Source organism: Aristolochia californica, unplaced genomic scaffold (genome assembly GCF_029961685.1).
Source record: "Aristolochia californica isolate CCGP_79_NKW_82.1479 unplaced genomic scaffold, dmAriCali1.0.hap1 SCAF_11, whole genome shotgun sequence".
NCBI classification, from domain to species: domain Eukaryota; kingdom Viridiplantae; phylum Streptophyta; class Magnoliopsida; order Piperales; family Aristolochiaceae; genus Aristolochia; species Aristolochia californica.
This window is the reverse complement of record NW_027181782.1, coordinates 3476497-3483139: the sequence shown is the minus strand read 5'-3', so window position 1 is coordinate 3483139 and position 6643 is coordinate 3476497.

The window sequence follows — 6643 nt, the reverse complement described above, 5'->3', positions numbered from 1 at the left end:
TTGATCGATCATACAAAATGTAGACTACTAGAAACATATAAAGCATGATCAATCAATGTCTTTGATTGATCGATTATCCAAAATCTTGCCATATTGAGTTATAAAGCATGATGGGTCATACTATGTACAAAGATCGATCATCCAGAACTCTGCATAACTAGCTCATAAAGCATGATCAATCAACCTAATTAATTGGTCAATCGACCATTTTTAACAAGTTGAGAATTCGAGTTATTGATGACCTGATTGATCAACAGGCATGGAGAACATGAAAGTATAGTCGTTATATGATCAATCAACACTTTTTAAAAACAGGCAAAAAATAATTAGTTTGATAGAGAAACTTATAACTACCCCTCCAAACGTCTTGTGAACACAAATGAAAACATTTATTGGCAATTTATTGTATTCACCTACTAGTTTTACTTGAAATTTATTTCCAAACTCTTTTTTAAGGGAAAGGAGCTGTCAACCTATAAAAACTCCCAATATCTCTCAAATTCTCTTTGCATCATAGCAATTCAAGCTCGAGAAACATTTCCACTTATGCATCAAAGGTTTGAGACTTGGAAATATTAAGGGGAATGCTCTCTCCAAATTTCAAGGTTGTAAGTTTTTCTTAATTTGATATTTCCATTGCTTTCTTCATACAACTTATCTAGAGCCAATTGATCTAGATAGAAGAGCTTACTAGAGCTAAAATCTAGTTGATTAATCTCATGGTGAGATTAGTATTCGTGTATTTTAGGATACACTTGTTTCAAAAGAGATCCAAAATCTCTTTCATGTAAATTTATTCTAATAGAGGACTTATTGAAATTTTCTCAAGAAAGGATTTTTGGGTGGTGACTATCAATACAAAACATTAATAAAAAAAATTGTCTCCAATTTTTGTATGTGTTTCTTAATTGATTTATTTGATTTTAATTTTATTTACAAGCATTAATTTTTCAAAGGAAAATTATCAATTGACCTCGTCTAGAGAAGCCACTTGGGGAGGGGTATAACCTGAGAAGAAACACACGTTTTGAATCTAATCCTTGATCAAAATCTCCATACATAGATACTTATGTAATTTTTTGGTTTATTTGATTTTAATTTTATTTAAAAGCATTAATTTTTCAAAGGAAAATTATCAATTCACCTCGTCTAGAGAAGCCACTTGGGGAGGGGTATAACTTGAGAATAAACACACGTTTTGAATCTAATCCTAGATCAAAATCTCCATACATAGATACTTATGTAATTTTTAGCATTAAATCAAGTAACTACTTTTTTTTTGGGAACTTACCATAATTCAGAATATGAACATTTCTTCTCTTTGACAAATAAAACAAGGAAAGTTTTCGAAAAATAAGATGATCTTCTGAAGATTCTCCAGATATTGTTAGTTAACAAATAGAAATTTTCTGAGGGTAGATCATGCGATACATTCCTGATATTTTTTTTTTATCAATAACAACAACTCAAAAAGTGAAGCAAAAAATTCAGCTTAAATGTGGATCTTCGCATGCAACTGGATACCAACATGACATTTGATTATTCCAATATGAATATCTCATTAAAAATTGATTAGATTGACATAAAATTTTCTCCTTATGAACATAAACTTATATACTTTTCATCCAAGTATAATTTCTCTTCATAAAATATACTTATTTTGAAATTAATTATCTAATAGATTTCAGACTTTGTACTTTGACTGAATTGAGTACTCTTTCTTCTTTGGCCAGCATGTCCATTGATTATTCTGAGATCGATATCTCCAAATAAAAGACTTAGATTGAGAATTGGTTGAATAGGTAAGAATTAAACTTACATATATTTCTTTTGATACATAATTCTGTATGTAAAGTCTCATTTTTTATGGCATAAAACGGCTCGAAAGTTGAAGTTATCTATTGCTGCAGGAAAATTTTCTACTGCTTGACCATTGCTACTTTAGATGTCGATTTTTATTTCTAAAAAATCTAATTTCAAATACTCTTATTGAGTTGGAAACCAGGCTCAAATATATTTCTAATTGTATATAATTTGCTATATGAAGCATATGGTAAGAGAGTTAAAAATTCAATGAAAAACATGAAATGGGAAAAAAGACTAAAGAAAATTGAAAAACTCTTGTTTCTTTTTATTTTTCTTCTTCTTCTTCTTCTTCTTCCTCCCCTTCTTCTCCATCCTCTTCTCCTTTTCCATCTCAGATCTTTCCCTGATCTGATACCATCTTTAAACTTAGGATTCCATGATATATAATCACAATAGAGGAAGATTAAGGGGTGAGAAGAAGAAGAAGAGTTGTGGAGAGAAGGTTTTAGGAGGAGAAGAGGAAGAGTGACGAATTTGGAGAAAATAGGAGGAAGAATAGGGTAATGAACATAGTCCAAACCCTCCCCCTTAAGCTCTATTTTTAAATGGTAAAAGTACTAATTCAATAAATATACCCTTACCCTAGTAAGCGTAAAAAAGAGACAGAAAAATAAACTAATTACATCAATGACACTCTAATCACATCATATCTTCCAACACCCACCAAATCATGAGTAAAGAGAGACATGAGCATTTATTGGCATATATTCAAGCCAAAAAACTTTATCTTTCAAATCCCCTTTCAAAAGGTGCTTTAGAGAGAAAGAGAGTGATCCCACCTTGCAAAACATTCATTTATTTCAATCATCTTTGCATGCATATTAGTACAAATTCCTTGATGATTCTACAACATGCTAAAAAGGAGGAGGAAACTTTAAATATCTCAAGGAGAAACATCTCTCCAAGTAAGTGTGTAAAATTTTTCCTTTCTTTTATATTATTGAGAAGGGTTCATCTAGAACCTAATAATCATGACAGAAAGGCCTAGCTAGATCTAGAATCTAGCAACAATCTCTTGAAGAGATTGGTTTGTATGAAAATCGTGTATTGAGTTACAAGTGGCTTAAGAGAGTCATAATCTCTTTGTAATTTTCCAACGATTAGAGCATAATAACGGAAAATTTCCCAAGCAAGGGTTCTTGGGCAGTGACAACGACTACAGGAACATTGAGAACAAAAATCTTTTTGTTCTTATGGTGTGTGCATGTCTATGTTTATATTGAATTGCTTATATGCATGATATTTTATTTACTTGCACCTCCCCATTGAGAAGCTACCTAGGCCAACATAGGGAAGACAAAGACCTACTCTAGGCAAACTGAAAGGCCATAAACATTCTCCTTTGTGCTTTGGGCCCCAATGAATTCATAAGGTCTCCACTTGTAAAACCACCAAATTTTTTTAGGACAAATAGGAGGTGACCCATGAAGGTACAACTTGGGTCAGAAACTAAAATTATCTTGCTCGTTGCCCAATATGATGAATTTAAGATAAAAATTGGTGAATCAATAGTTGATATGAACTCCACATTCCCCTATATTATTAATGAGCAAAACTTTGTAAGAGAATAAATTTTTCTATATTGGAGAAATGACAAGATCATTAAGGCCCTTCCTAAATCTTGGGATATAAGAAAGACAGCTATTTACAAAAACATCAATTTTATACCAATGAGCTCGGAAGAGCTACTTGGCATTCTTCTCACCTATGAGATGGAACCCAAAGAAAAGGATGAAGAGCAACCCAAAAAGAAAAGCATTGCTCTTAAAGCCAAATCCATTAAATGGATTAGTCAAGATAGCACTAGTGAAGTATGCTTCATTACTAGACATCTTCAAAAGTTGTATAGGAAGAAGAAGTACTATAGGAGAGGCCAATTCAAGGGCCAAAATAAAATCATTTAATAAAACTAACATTTGTGATGAGTGTGGCAAAGCAGGGTATGGAAGATACAAATGCCCAAGCTTAGAAGGGAGAACCCCATCCTCAAGCAAAGATCCCAAGAACAACAAGAAGAAAGTCTTAATTTCGGCTTGGGATACACTTGAAGATGAATCCAGCCAATCCAAAGAACAAGAGAGTGATGTGGGCCTCGTGGCATTCAAAAATGAGGACCCCACTACTTCAGAAGAGGTAAGTGATTCAGACAATGAAATTAAATTAGAAATTTTACTTGAAAAATCCATTCATAGTCTAAAAATATTCAAAGAAAAGTGAGCTAGCTGCCTTGAAGGAAGCAAATGAAGGCCATGTGGCTAATGCCTCAAGGCAACAAGTCATATAGAAAAAACTCTCTTGTGATAGATCACATTTTGAGAAGAAATCATTGAGTTAGGACAACAACTCAAAATCTCATCACACAAGGATACACCTAGGAGAAAACTTGGGAAGAATAAAAAGAGGCAAAACTAAAAGTTCATTCCCGTTCTACACATTCGATGTCACTCTAGCAATAAATTGGGACTATGCCTATACTTGTAAAATTAAGAATGCAAATGGCATCAAACAAAGGTGGGTGCCCAAAAAAATTGATAGGATTGCGGCAGCCTAGAAAAACGTGGACAAACAAACTTGGATGCCCAAAATAATTAGTGGAACAAGCGTTTTCCCAAAGGGACCCAACTTAAATGGGATATTTAAGGGATGATCTTTTCATTTTGTAGGTTTGTCTCTTAGCCAAGTCACCAAAGAACATAATTTTTTTGGATAGTGGATGTTCGAGGCATATGTCAGGCGATAAGAAGAACTTTTTAGAAGTCACATTGAAAGATGGAGGTCTTGTTACATTTGGAGACAATAGTAAAAGTACCATCAAAGCAATTGGAATACCTCCAACTCGTTCGTACCAAATGTTTATTATGTTGAAGTGTTGATGCATGGTTCACTTATCATTAGTCAATTTTTGTGATAAAAGAAACAAAGTGTCATTTGAAAAGGACATAGCGTAGTAAAGAATGAAAATGATGAAACCTTGTTAGATGACATAGAAGCAAAAACATCTATTATATAAATATTATTGACTTACACTCTATTAGTGGAATTTATTTGGTGCAAATGTAGAAGAATCTTGGTTATGGCACAAGAGCTTAGGACATCTAGGAATAGACTCCTTGAACAAGTTAGCAAGGAAACACACCTAGTGAGAGGACTTCCAATTCAGAAATTTGTAAAGGACAAACTTTGTGATGCTTGCCAACTTGGAAAGAAACCAAAAAAATCATTCAAGTCCAAAAATATAGCCTCTACTACTTGATCTCTACAGTAAATCTTCATGAATTTACTTGGACCTACCCGAACTTTGAGTTTGAATGGAAAACATCTCACTTTAGTGGTTCAAAATGACTACTCCAGATTTACATGGGTAGATTTCTGATCCAATAAGGATGATGCATTTTCAGCCTTTGCCAAACAATGTGAAAAAATAAAAAAGAAGCAAGGTTGTATCATTGTCAAAATTAGGAGTGACTATGGAGGAGAATTTGGGAATTCTCATTTTGAAGACTATTGTACTCAACATGGCATTGAGCATATTGTTTGGCTCCTCGAACTCCTTAACAAAATGATGTTTTTGAGAGAAAGGATAGAACTGTAATTGAAATGGCAAGAGTTAAGTTACATGCATATGATTTGCCCCATTGATTTTGGACAAAGCTTGCTATTGTGTGAATTGAGATTAGGTACCTTTCAATGAATCTCCTTATGAGTTGTATACGAGCACCCTTCCCAACATAACCTTTTTGAACCTTTGGATGCAAAGTATATGTATTAAGATAGTCAAAGGAGAAACTAGAGAAGTTTGACTCTGGGGCTGATATAGGAATATTCCTAGGTTATTTATCTCATAGCAAGGCTTATAGATGTTGGAATTAGGATCCCATGACAAGGTCCCAGACCAAGAAAAGAGAGTAAGAAAGAAGAAGGGACAAAGAGAGAGAGATGGCTAAAGAGACGGAGAGCTTGGGAGAAGAAAAAAGTCAAGGGACGAATTTGAGATAGAAGAACAGACACTTAATGATCTTCCCCATGCCTTGAGTCTCTATTTATAGTCGTGGAAGGAGGTTTACAATGACTACAATGCTCTTAGGCCTATAAGCTTTGTAAAATAAAAGACATAAGTATCATCTTTTTTATTTATACCCTTGTGTCATCCTTATGAGAAGTCCTTTTAATTACTTCTTTTCATACCTCATTGATGTGGGGAAGATATTTACTTTGATGCCACTTCGAGATATCTTCCAATACACCCCCTCAACCTAGGGGAGAGAAAGCATCGTAGCTACCTAACTTATCATATATAGTGGTTAAAGTCTTGGATGTGACTGGTTTCATAAGAATGTCTACCACCTACCCTTGTGATGAAACATGTCTGAGAGATAAGATACTGACTTGAAATTTCTCCCTTATAAAGTGGTAGTTTACCTCAATGTATTTTGTCCTCTAATGGAAGACTTGATTTGAAATTATATGAATGACAATCTAGTTGTCGCAATATAAGTCCATAGATGCTCCTTTATAGAATCCCAATTCAGTAAAAAGAGATCTAATCCATAAAAGATCATTGACTGTGTGGGCCATAACTCTGTACTCTGCTTTTGCACTAGACCTTGTAACAACATTTTATTTTTTACTTCTCCATGTAACCAGGGTATCTCCAACTAAGTTACAATGCCCTGAAGTGGACTTCCTGTCGTCAGGTGATCTAGCCCAATCTGCATCCGAAAAACCTTCTATGTTGAAGTGGACATGAATCTTATAGAGAAGTCCTTTCCCCGGTGCC